Source organism: Macaca mulatta, chromosome 3 (assembly GCF_049350105.2).
Source record: "Macaca mulatta isolate MMU2019108-1 chromosome 3, T2T-MMU8v2.0, whole genome shotgun sequence".
Lineage (NCBI taxonomy): Eukaryota > Metazoa > Chordata > Mammalia > Primates > Cercopithecidae > Macaca > Macaca mulatta.
In genome coordinates, this window is record NC_133408.1 from 180,240,565 (window position 1) to 180,252,204 (window position 11,640).

The following is an 11,640-nucleotide window of genomic DNA, read 5'->3' on the forward strand; positions in this document are numbered from 1 at the left end:
CAGGCACCATATCCTTACAAGACTCTGGACACTTCCGATACCTTCACTTCCCCTAACGCCTCTCAAGAGGGAAAATCTTCCCTCCAGCAACCTACATGCCTCAAGGACACAAGGGGTCCAAGTTGTCTTTGCTCCCCGAGGCCATTTCTGGAGCGTCTTCCTGCCAAGAACCCCCTTCTTTGAAACTCACACCTTGGGGCTCTATAGCCTGCTGTTCCCCATAGATGTCAGAGACTGATCTCCCCGCATCCTGAGCCACGGTCACCCAACCTCCATCCCCACGGCCAGGTGGATAAGTTTCCTCCTGGGTCTCTCAGTTCCAGTTCTCTTCACCACCACCCTTCTCCTCCATCCCGCAATAAAAACCCACGCAAGGCTGAACGCTGGTAACCGGATTTCAAACCTTCTGCTTCCTTTCCTTGCAGATCACTTACCTGAATACACCACACCTCAACAGTCATTTGACCTCAACAAGGCTCCCAATTCAGTAGCCTCGTTTTTCCCTTATCCAGCCCCGTCCTGTCCTCATTTCCCGCCTTACCAACTTAGAATCTACAGTGCACTTCCTTGTTTCTGTCCTCCTCCTTCCCTGCACCCAAGCAGCTGAGTTTTGCCACAGAAAAACCACTCGAGCAGGCTGATTCACTTTTTATTCAAAACCACAAACCTCAAAGGGCATGCAATACTGCCCAGCAAGCCTACTACACTTCCAAGTAATTTTGCTTTCTCAAACTGAGACAGCGATTTCACACTTCTCTTTTTAAACTTCCAACATCTTTCTCTCCTCCTTCCTAGGGTACCATGCCTTTATGTCAACAATTCTCAGATTCATGGCTCTAACTTAGACCCTCCAGGATCCAAATGACCACTTCATATCCCTCCATAGATCTAAAACAGAACTCTTAGGCCAGGCTCAGTGGCTCTCGCCTGTAATCCCAGCGCTTTGGGAGGCCAAGGCAGGCAGATCACTTGAGATTAGGAGCTCGAGGCCAGCCTGGCCGACATAGTGAAACTTCGTCTCTACTAAAAATACAAAAATTAGCCGGTCATGGTGGCATGCGTCTTGTAATCCCAACTACTTGGGAGGCTGAGGCAGGAGAATCGCTTGAACCCAGGACGCAGACATTGCAGTGAGCCGAGATCAGGCCACTACACTCCAGTCTGGGCAACAGAGTGAGACTCCGTTTCAAAAAAATAAGATAAAATAGGCCGGGCGCGGTGGCTCAAGCCTGTAATCCCAGCACTTTGGGAGGCCGAGACGGGCGGATCACGAGGTCAGGAGATCGAGACCATCCTGGCTAACTCGGTGAAACCCCGTCTCTACTAAAAAAATACAAAAAACTAGCCGGGCGAGATGGCGGGCGCCTGTAGTCCCAGCTACTTGGGGGGCTGAGGCAGGAGAATGGCGTGAACCCAGGAGGCAGAGCTTGCAGTGAGCTGAGATCCGGCCACTGCACTCCAGCCTGGGCCACAGAGCCAGACTCCGTCTCAAAAAAAAAAAAAAAAAACAAAAGATAAAATAAAACACAATTCTTCACTTCTCCCTCCAAATCTATCCCTCCCATGTGGAGTTCTAACTAGAGAAAAAGGAGTCAGGCTGGTGGGATCAGGGGAAACCAAAAAGGATAAGCAGATAAACTAAGTCCGCCTTTCTTCGTGGTCCAGGACACACACCCCTTTTGCGCAAGTAACTTACAATCTTCCTGCACCCAGTAATCACCAGACGCTCAGCTGATAGAAAAATGCAAGTTAGCTCACTGCATAGAAAAATGCAAGTTAGCTCACTGCAACCTTATCGTTATCTGTACTGCACAAAGCCCTCTTCAGCACACAGCACCATCCTATAAAATCTCCAGCAAGCCTTCATCTCCTTGTAGTCAGCTCCTCTCTTGCTGACCTGCCTGTTGCTTCCTTGCAAACATACTCTCCTACCTTCTCTAATAAATCTGCCTTTCTATACCTATAACTGCCTTGGCAAATTCTTCTCACCGCCTACACCACCAGCCCAGATAGTCGCTGATCACCTGCAACATTTTGGTGGCCTGTACGGGAAACTCTCCTTAGGGAGAACCCTCTCCCCTCCCTTTCTCTTTTCCAACTTGGAACCCTCAGTGGACCAGCATCTAAGCAGGAAGATAACTGAAGGTCCTGGCTGGAGCTACACTCCAGTGGGACTGAAAGGTGTCCATGTAACCTCCACCAGCCCAGATAGTCGCTAATGACCTACGACATCCCTTGGTATTCCCCATCTCAGCAAAGGTACTGCCATTCGTTACAGTCAACCAAGGTAACTACGAGGTAGCCTTTACTTCTTTTCCCTTAACTTCTACATCCAATCCATTACTAAATCCAGTCCTTTTCACCTCCAAAATATATCCCAAACCCCAACATCCAGATGGATAAGCTCAGTCCCCAGCCTCTTGGTTCTGGTCCTCTTGACCGCCACCCTCTCCTCTCCATCCTCACTGCCATCGCCTAAGATAAACCACCAGCAGCATCTCCCACCTGCCTACCTCGACAGGTTCTGCTTAAAACCCTTTACTGCCTTCTCAAGACTCAGATAAAAACACAGATTCTTTGCCACAGCCTTCAAAGCCTGTCTAACCTCTGCAGGTAAATAGGATGCTTAGGGCTGGGGAGGGACTGGGCTGACAGATGGGTTGGTACAGATGGAGGAGGAGCCTGCTGGAGCCAATAACTAAACTGCAGAGGTTGGGTTTTGTTTTATTTCATTACTTTTCAACTGGTATTATATGCCTAAGGTATAAAATTCAAAGGATATGGCTTGGCACAGTGGCTCACTCCTGTAATCCCAGCACTTTGGGAGGCTGAGGTGGGCAGATCACCTGAGGTCAGGAGTTTGAGACCAGCCTGGCCAACACAGGGAAACCATGTCTCTACTAAAAATACAAAAATTATCTGGACGCAGTGGCATGTGCCTGTAATCCCAGCTATTCAGGAGGCTGAAGCAGGAGAATCATTTGAACCCAGGAGGTGGAGGTTGCAGTGAGCTGAGATCACGCCACTGTATTCCAGCCTGGGCGACAGAGCAAGACTCTGTTCCAATAAAAAAAAAAAAGAAAAAAAAACCTCAAAGGATACAACTCCCTCCTGTGTTCTCAGTCCACCCTGATCTCCTAACCAGTTTTTTTCATATCTTCTTTCTTTCCTTCAGGGGCACAATCTGTGCCTCTGCACACATACCAGGGAGAGCCCCCAAGATCACAAATGCAAGCACACAGCACACACTATCTGCTGTGCATTTTCTTCACTTCCCAGAGGTTGGAGGTCCATCCATATAAGCAACCGCAGAGCTGCTGCACTTTTCTGAACACATGTACCGTCCTCCCTGACATGAACGAATCTTTAGATATTTAACCAGTCCCCCACTGGGCAGCTGGGTGGTTCCCAATCCTTTGCCAGGCCGCCTGGTGAGGATCTAGCCTGTCTCCTTTCTACTTGGCCCACCTACCTCCCACCCTCACCACCACCACTGTCTCCCCACACCTAATCCCTCTCCTGTCCCTGAACCCATCAAGCCTCCTCTTGCTTCGGGCTTTGTGTTTGCTGTTCTACAAGAGAAGTGCTTCTGTCCTGCTTCTTGGCAAACGGCTTGCTCCTTTTCTTGGCTAGTCAATGAAATGTCACCCCCTAGAGTGACCTCCCTGACCACACTATCTAAAATGGTCTCCCCTAGTTACTACCTGTCTCATCTCTTTCGTCATTTCTTTCCTTCAGAGCATTTCTCTCAATTATCTGGTTTAATTGTTTCCATGTCTACTGTTCATCTGTAAGCTCCATAAAAGCAGTGGCTCTCTCTGTCCTGAGTCCCACAGCTACATCCACAGGACCCAGCAGAGCACTGAGAATGATCAATAAAGATTTTTTGGGCCAGGCGCAATGGCTCACACTTGTAATCTCAACACTTTGGGAGGCCAAGGCAGGCAGATAGCTTGAGCCCAGGAGCTCGGGACCAGCCTGAGCAATATGGTGAAACCCTGTCTCTATAAAAAACACAAAAATTAGCAGAGCATGGTAATTTCCCATCCTCAAAAGGATGGGAAAAATAGCACACCTGTAGTCCCAGCTACTCAAGAGGTGGAGGCGGGAGGATTGCTTGAATCCGGTAGGTGGAGACTGAAGTGAAGTGAGCCAGGGTTGCACCATTGCACTCCAGACTGGGCAACAAAGTGAGACCCCATATAAAAAAAAAAAGTTTTTTTTTAATCAATGAATTGGCTGGCTGAAGGCAGAACACTGAATGCTTACAAAGTACCAGGTACCATGCTAGGTACCTACCATGCATTACTGCATTTAGTTCTCTCAGTATTTTACAGATGAGAAAACAGATATTAGAAAGTAATCTCTAGGTCTGGTCCAGTGGCTCATACCTATAATCCCAGCACTTTGGGAGGCCAAGGCGGGAGGATCACTTAAGCTCAGGAGTTTAAGACCAACCTTGGCAACATAGGGAGACCCCATCTCTACAAAAAATACAAAAATTAGCCAGTCATGGTGGTGGACACCTGTGGCCCCATCTATCTGGGAGGCTGAGGTGGGAGAATCACTTGAGCTCGCGAGACTGAAGCAGCAGTGAGCCATGACTGCACCACTGCACTCCAGCCTGGGGCGACAGAGCGAGACTCCATCACACACAAAAATTTTTTTTGAGACAGGGTCTCACTCTGTCACCCAGGCTGGAGCACAGTGGCATGATCTTGGCTCACTGCAACCTCCACCTCCCAGGTTCAAGCAATTCTTCTGCCTCAGCCTCCCAAGTAGCTGGGACTACAGGCATGCACCACCACGTCCAGCTAATTTTTGTATTTTTAGTAGAGACAGGGTTTCACCATATTGGCAAGACTGGTCTCGAACTCCTGATCTCGTGATCCACCTGCCTCAGCCTCCCAAAGTGCTAGGATTACAGGTGTAAGCCACTGCACCCAGCCCTCAAAAAATTTTTTAAAAAAGAAAGCAATCTCTCTTAAGAGATGGAGTGCACATTCCAACTCAGACCTAATTCTAGATCCTCCCAGACTTCATTTTTTTTGTCTGCAGAGTAAAAAGATTATGTGTATTCAAAGTGTAAAGAAGAATGTGGGAAATTATTAAAAGGATAGTTGAGTTCACCCTTTTTACAGTATTGTATATGTTGCAGTTCAGCATCTCAATGCTCACACTCATACAAGTATCTTTTTTTTTTTTTTCCAAAGACCGGGTCTCACTCTGTTACCCAGGCTGGAGTGCAGTGGCGTGATCATAGTTCACTGCAGCCTCAATCTCCTACCTAGGCTTAAGCGATCCTCCTGCCTCAGCCTCCAAAAAAGTTGCTGGGACTACAGGTGGACACCATCACACCTAGCTAATTTTCTTAGTTTTTATAGAGACAGGGTCTTGCTATGTTACCCAGTCTGGTCTTGAATTCCTGGCCTTAAGAGATAGATCCTCCTGACTCAGCCTCCCAAACCCCTAGGATTATGGGCGTGAGCCACTGCAGCAAGCCACAAGTATCTTTTTTATCCCACATTATCTTATATGAAGCCATTTACTTGTACCGCATAATCCTTTTTATTCATAACTCAAGTCTTCCTGTAATTTTTCTCTCTTCTTAAATTGTCTCATTACCACAGACATAAAATACCTGGCATTTATCTGTAAATATCTCTCATCTTATTCCAGGGTTTCCAAAACCACATTCTTCCTCCCTGTTTTTGGACATGTTTCAAAGACAACTAGTTTTCAAGATAAAAATCTTTTCCTCTTCTACACAAAGGATTTATAATCTAGTTAATGGTCACTGTAGTGACATGACATTAGCACTGATGAACAGAGACAAATCAGAACCTTAAACAATGAACAAGACAGTTGATCCTGACAGCCAGAAAGCAGCAAGACACTGTTGACTTAACTTTTATAAAGTTATTGTTTCCGGGTCACCTTCTTAGGCAGAGACTGGAAATCAAAGACTAATAGAAGAATGGTGTCATTCAAGAGACAAGCCAGGTATGGAATCTAAGACCTTCCACTTAAGCAGCTTCTCTGAATCTCAATTTCTTTTTTTCTTTTCCTTTTTTTTTTTTTTTAAGACAGAGTCTGAGGCCAGGCGCGGTGGCTCACGCCTATAATTCCAGCGTTTTGGGAGGCCGAGACAGGCAGACCATCACGGCCACCATGGCGAAACCCCGTCTCTACTAAAAATAGAAAAGTCAGCCGGGCGTGGTGGCGGGCGCCTGTAGTCCCAGCTACTCGGGAGGCTGAGGCAGGAGAATGGTGTGAACCCGGGAGGCGGAGGTTGCAGTGAGCCGAGATGGTGCCCCTGCACTCCAGCCTGGGCAACAAGAGCAAAAACTCTGTCTCAAAAAAAAAAAAAGAAGAAGAAGAAGAATAAAAAGACAGAGTCTGGCTCTGTCGCCCAGGCTGGAGTGCAGCGGCATGATCTCGGTTCACTGCAACCTCCGCCTCCCGGGTTCAAGTGATTCTCCTGCCTCAGCCTCCCGAGTAGCTGGGATTACAGATGAGCGCCACCACGACCGGCTAATTTTTGTTTTTTGTTTTGTTTTGTTTTAGTAGAGACGGAGTTTCATCATGTTGGCCAGGCTGGTCTTGAACTGCTGACCTCAAAGGATCCACAGGCCTCGGCCTCCCAAAGTGCTGGGATTGCAGGCATGAGACACCACGCCCGACCCGAAGCTCAATTTCCTCATGTATTGATTAAACGAGATAATTTATATGGAGTTTTTAGTATAGAGCCTCGTATCCAAGAAACATCAAACCAACGGAAAAGAAATCAAGCACCAAAGCACTGAAGACATTCCCTTCAACAACTATTACATATATATGTATGTATGTATAAATTTGTGTAAAGGTAGAAATAAAGCGGTGGACAAAAAGGTAACAACTGAATGATTTTGCTCACCCCAGGAACCACTCCTCCCTATAAACTTTTCAGTAACAGTTACCACGAGATAGCCTACCATCTTACATTTCAAGAAAACACTAAAAACTCCGGGGACACATTCCCATTATCTCCTGTCAAAACTGAGAATAAACAGAACACATCCTGCGAAGAAGAGTAAAGAGGGAATGACGAATAATTTGACCAAATTCCTTGATCGAGTTCATGCTACCAGAAAACAAAACCAGTCACTCCACTGAGACCACGCTTCTTCTTTGATCTCTATACCTCCTTCCCAAAGAGCTTCCTTCCCTACCTACCTGAAAAGCATCCCCTCTCTCCTGGTCCGAACGACAAGCTCTTTTCTGATCAAGTCAGAATCTCCCAACCCACGGCTGGAGGACAGGCGGGCGAGGAGCACAAAAGCCGCCGCCGCGTGGATCCAGGCCGGGCCGCAGGGTCCCCCGGGGGTCCTTCTCCTCCCCATCCTCCCCATCACAGCCTCCCCGTGACCGCCGGGACGCCAGGCCCGGGCCCAGGGAGGAGATGTAGGGGGCGAGCGGCCGACCCTGCCTAGTCGCCCCGCCCAAGGGGGGCCGCCACCTACATCTCCCCACCGCCCTACCGACCGGGGAAGCCCCTCGGATTGGACCCGCCCCAGCCCCCGCCCCTAGCAGGTCTTCGGCCCCACGCATCACGGCTCGCCCACCCGAGATCCGCAGTGGTTGCCGCTCTCCAGCCCCGGCTCCGCTCGCGGATTCGGCTTGGCTCCGCTGCCGGCCGCCCCCGCCGCCAGCTCACCCCTGGCGCCGCGGCCAGGGTTTCCGGACGCCCACGTGACCCTCCCGTGACCCTCCCGTCCCGGGGCACGCTGGGAGTTGTAGTCCCTCGGCGCGGCCTCACCTGCCGGCGCGGAGAAGGGTGAGGAGGGCGGAGGCTGAGAGCCCAGAGAACTCGGTTGCTGCAGACCTGGCCAGGAATGTTAGCTGCAAACACCAGAGGTAGAGAGAAGAAACGATATGGGGAGAACTGGTGCATACTTTTTCTTTCCCCCCCCTCCCAAAAAAGCGGTATTCGGTCTTTGTTTTTATAAAAAGTAACATGCTGCTAAGTGTGCCACTGACCAGCCTAAATTTTAGGTGTCTAATTAAATGCAGGCCGGGCACAGTGGGCTCGCGCCTGTAATCCAACACTTTAGGAGGTCGAGAAGGGAGGATCACTTGAACCCAGTAGTTCAAGACCAGCCTGAGCAACATAGCCAAGACCTCATCTCTACAAAGAATTTAAAAATTACCCAGGGGTAGTGGCATGTGCCTGTGGTCCCTGCTACTGCGGCGACCGAGGTGCAAGGATCGCTTGAGCCCAAAAGTTTGAGGCTGGCAGCTGTGATCGCTCCACTGCACTCCAGCCTGGGTAACAGAAGGAGACCCTGCCTCCAAAAATAAAAATAAAAAAATAAAAAATAAAATAAAATCTGGCACAAGTGGCTCACACCAGTAATCCTAACACTTTGGGAGGCCGAAGTAGGAGCATCATTTGAGGACAAGAGTTTGAGACCAGCCTGGGCAAGATAGTGAGAGCCCCCCACCACCACCACCAGCACCGCAGCCGTTTCTTAAATAAAGGGAAAAAATACAGACACTTATCCGAATTTTAAAGAAAAAAAAAACTTCTCTTAACCCAGAAAATCTCCACAACAACCATTACATAAGATAAACGATCACTAGTCTTCAAATAACAGAACTTGACAACACCTTTTGTCAAACATAGTTCCTCCTACTTAATAGTAGTAATTGGGGAGACCACTCATGTTGGCTTTATCCAGAAGCAAAACAAACTTCACATAACTTTTTGTTGTTGTTGTTCGTTTTTTAAACTTCGCATATCTTTTTTGTTTTGTTTTGTTTTTGAGGCGGAGTCTCGCTCTGTCGCCCAGGCTGGAGGGCAGTGGCGCGATCTCAGTTCACTGCAAGCTCCGCCTCCCGGGTTCACACCATTCTCCTGCCTCAGCCTCCCGAGTAGCTGGGACTACAGGCGCCCGCCACCTCGCCCGGCTAATTTTTTCGTATTTTTAGTAGAGACGGGGTTTCACCGTGTTAGCCAGGATGGTCTCGATCTGCTTACCTCCTGATCTGCCCGCCTTGGCCTCCCAAAGTGCTGGGATTACAGGCGTGAGCCACCGCGCCAGGCCAAATTTCGCATATCTTTATAGCAGGAGGTAGTTTTATAAGTTGAACAAGGCGCCCATGCCCACTAAGTGTAGTCTCCTACCCTCCTGTAGGAACTGGGAGATACAGGCACTAACTCCACTGCATTTCAAAAAGATGACCCCCAAGTCCTTGAGGACACATTTCTGAGTTGTGATACTGGCAAGAGGCTCATTTTGCCGTTATAAAGATTTGTATACATTTGAAAAGGACAGAGAAAGAAATTTTGAAAGAAGAGAGAGAAGGCTGAGAAGTCTCTATGTCCAGCAGAGGAATTAAGCCTGTTATTTTTCATTTTTATTTGCCCTTATACAGTGGTAGTTTTGTCTCTGGGCATCCAAGGAGAAATATGATGTCAGGGTGAGTAAAAATAAATGAGCCAAATATGTTACTTTTATTTTTAAAAATATATTGTGAGTCGTTTATTTTTCAGCCTAAAAAAGGAAGCAAGTTCTGACACATGCTACAACATAGATGAATCTTAAAAAACGTTATGCTAAGTGAAATAAGTGAGACATAAAAGGACCAGTACAGTACAATTACACTTATATGATGTAGACAGAATAGTCAACTTCATAGAGTCGGAAAGTAGCATAGTGGTTGCCCATGGCTGGAGGGAAGGGGAAATGAGAAATTGTTGTTTAATGGCTATGGAGTTTCTATTTGGGATGACAAAAAAGTCCTGGAGAGGGATGGTGATGTTGGTTGCACAGCAATGTATTTAATGCCATTGAATTGTACACTTAAAAATGGTTAAAATGGGCCGGGCGTGGTGGCTCAAGCCTGTAATCCCAGCACTTTGGGGGCCGAGACGGGCGGATCACGAGGTCAGGAGATCGAGACCATCCTGGCTAACACCGTGAAACCCCGTCTCTACTAAAAAAAAAATACAAAAAACTAGCCGGGCGAGGTGGCGGGCGCCTGTAGTCCCAGCTACTCGGGAGGCTGAGGCAGGAGAATGGCGTAAACCTGGGAGGCGGAGCTTGCAGTGAGCTGAGATCCGGCCACTGCACTCCAGCCCGGGCTACAGAGGGAGACTCCGTCTCAAAAAAAAAAAAAAAAGGTTAAAATGGTAAATATATATACATAGAGTGAAATACATACTTTTTTGTATTATATTTATATATGGGTGTATACATATATATGTGTGTGTGTATACTATCAAGTATATGACCTGTGTCACCACCACTCAGGGCTAGAATGCCTTCTTAGCCACGTGGTGGTGTGGACCTGAAGTCCCAGCTGCTAGGGAGGTTGAGGCAGGAGGATCACTTCAGCCCTGCCTTTGGAGGCTACAGTGAGCTCTGATTGTGCCACTGCACTGCAGCCTGGATGACAGAGGAAGACCCAATCTCTTAAAAAATAAAAAAAAAAGGTGTATATATACACACATATTTATACATATGAATGCCTTCTTTCCTGTAGCCCAAGCTATGCTCTTTGTATTTATAGTGACCTTGGTGGAGAGGGTCGGGTGGTAGACAGAGGCAGCATCTCTCTCTCCTTGACTTCCAAAACCATCAGGATATTTAAATATTTGTAAAATGTGTTTTCTACCTGTAGATGTTCTCCGAGTGCTCAGTGGGTCTGAGTCAGGTGACTTTTTTTTTTTTTAAACAGTAACCACCCGGGGTGCAGTGGCTCACCCCTATAATCCCAGCACTTTGGGAGGCCAAGGTGGGCAGATCACCTGAGGTCAGGAGTTCGAGACCAGCCTAGCTAACATAGTGAAACCCCATCTCTACTAAAAATACAAAAATTAGCTGGGTGTGGTGGTGGGTGCCTGTAATCCCAACTACTCGGGAGGCTGAGGCAGGAGAATCGCTTGAACCCGGGAGGTGGAGGTTGCAGTGAGCCAAGATCGCACCATTGCACTCTAGCCTAGGTAACAAAAGCTAAACCTGATCTCGGAAAAAAAAAAAAAAAAGAAAAAAAAGTAACCATTACCGGAAAAAGACAACATTTGGACACTTAGCTTCATGACATTGACACCTAACAGGTTTTATTTCCCGATCACACATTTGGGGCGAATCTTGACCTACACTGGATTTCCACATTGTGCTGGTGGTTCTCACCCTGCAGCAATATTTGGCAGAGTCTCTTGTTCTCTTGCTCTGCTTGCCAGTGTTGAGTTTATCTCACCCAGAAGAGAGTATCCTGAAAATGGATATGTAACTGGAATTTTGGGTAAGATAAATATTTTCAAGGTTATCTGAAGACATCATAGAAGTAATATTCTTGGACAGTGAATACATTGCCCTGTATTTCAGTGCTTCCCAAACGTTGTGGACCCCAGCCTACAGTAAAAAAGACATTTCAGGCCGGGCACGGTGGCCTACACCTGTTATCCAGCACTTTGAGAGGCTGATGTGGGAGGATTGCTTGATCCCAGGAGTTCAAGACCAGTCTGGGTAACAAAGTGAGGCCCTGGCTCTGAAAAAAATGAAAAAAAATAGCTGGGCATGATGGTGCACACCTATAGTCCCAGAAACACAGGAGGCTGAGGCAGGAAGATTGCTTGAGCCCAGGAGGTTGAGG

At 47.7% G+C, this 11,640-nt stretch overlaps 1 protein-coding gene across 2 annotated transcripts in view; it reads right to left on the minus strand.

Annotated features, from left to right (window-relative positions):
- The window catches only part of SLC37A3 (solute carrier family 37 member 3), a 64,729-nt gene extending 57,010 nt beyond the window's left edge, over positions 1–7,719 (minus strand). For both annotated transcript variants that reach the window (XM_028846372.2, XM_028846370.2), the window contains exon 1: positions 7,605–7,719. The gene's annotated coding sequence lies outside the window, so the exon portion shown is untranslated. The remainder of the gene's footprint in view (positions 1–7,604) is intronic.
- Positions 7,720–11,640: the final 3,921 nt, after the last annotated feature.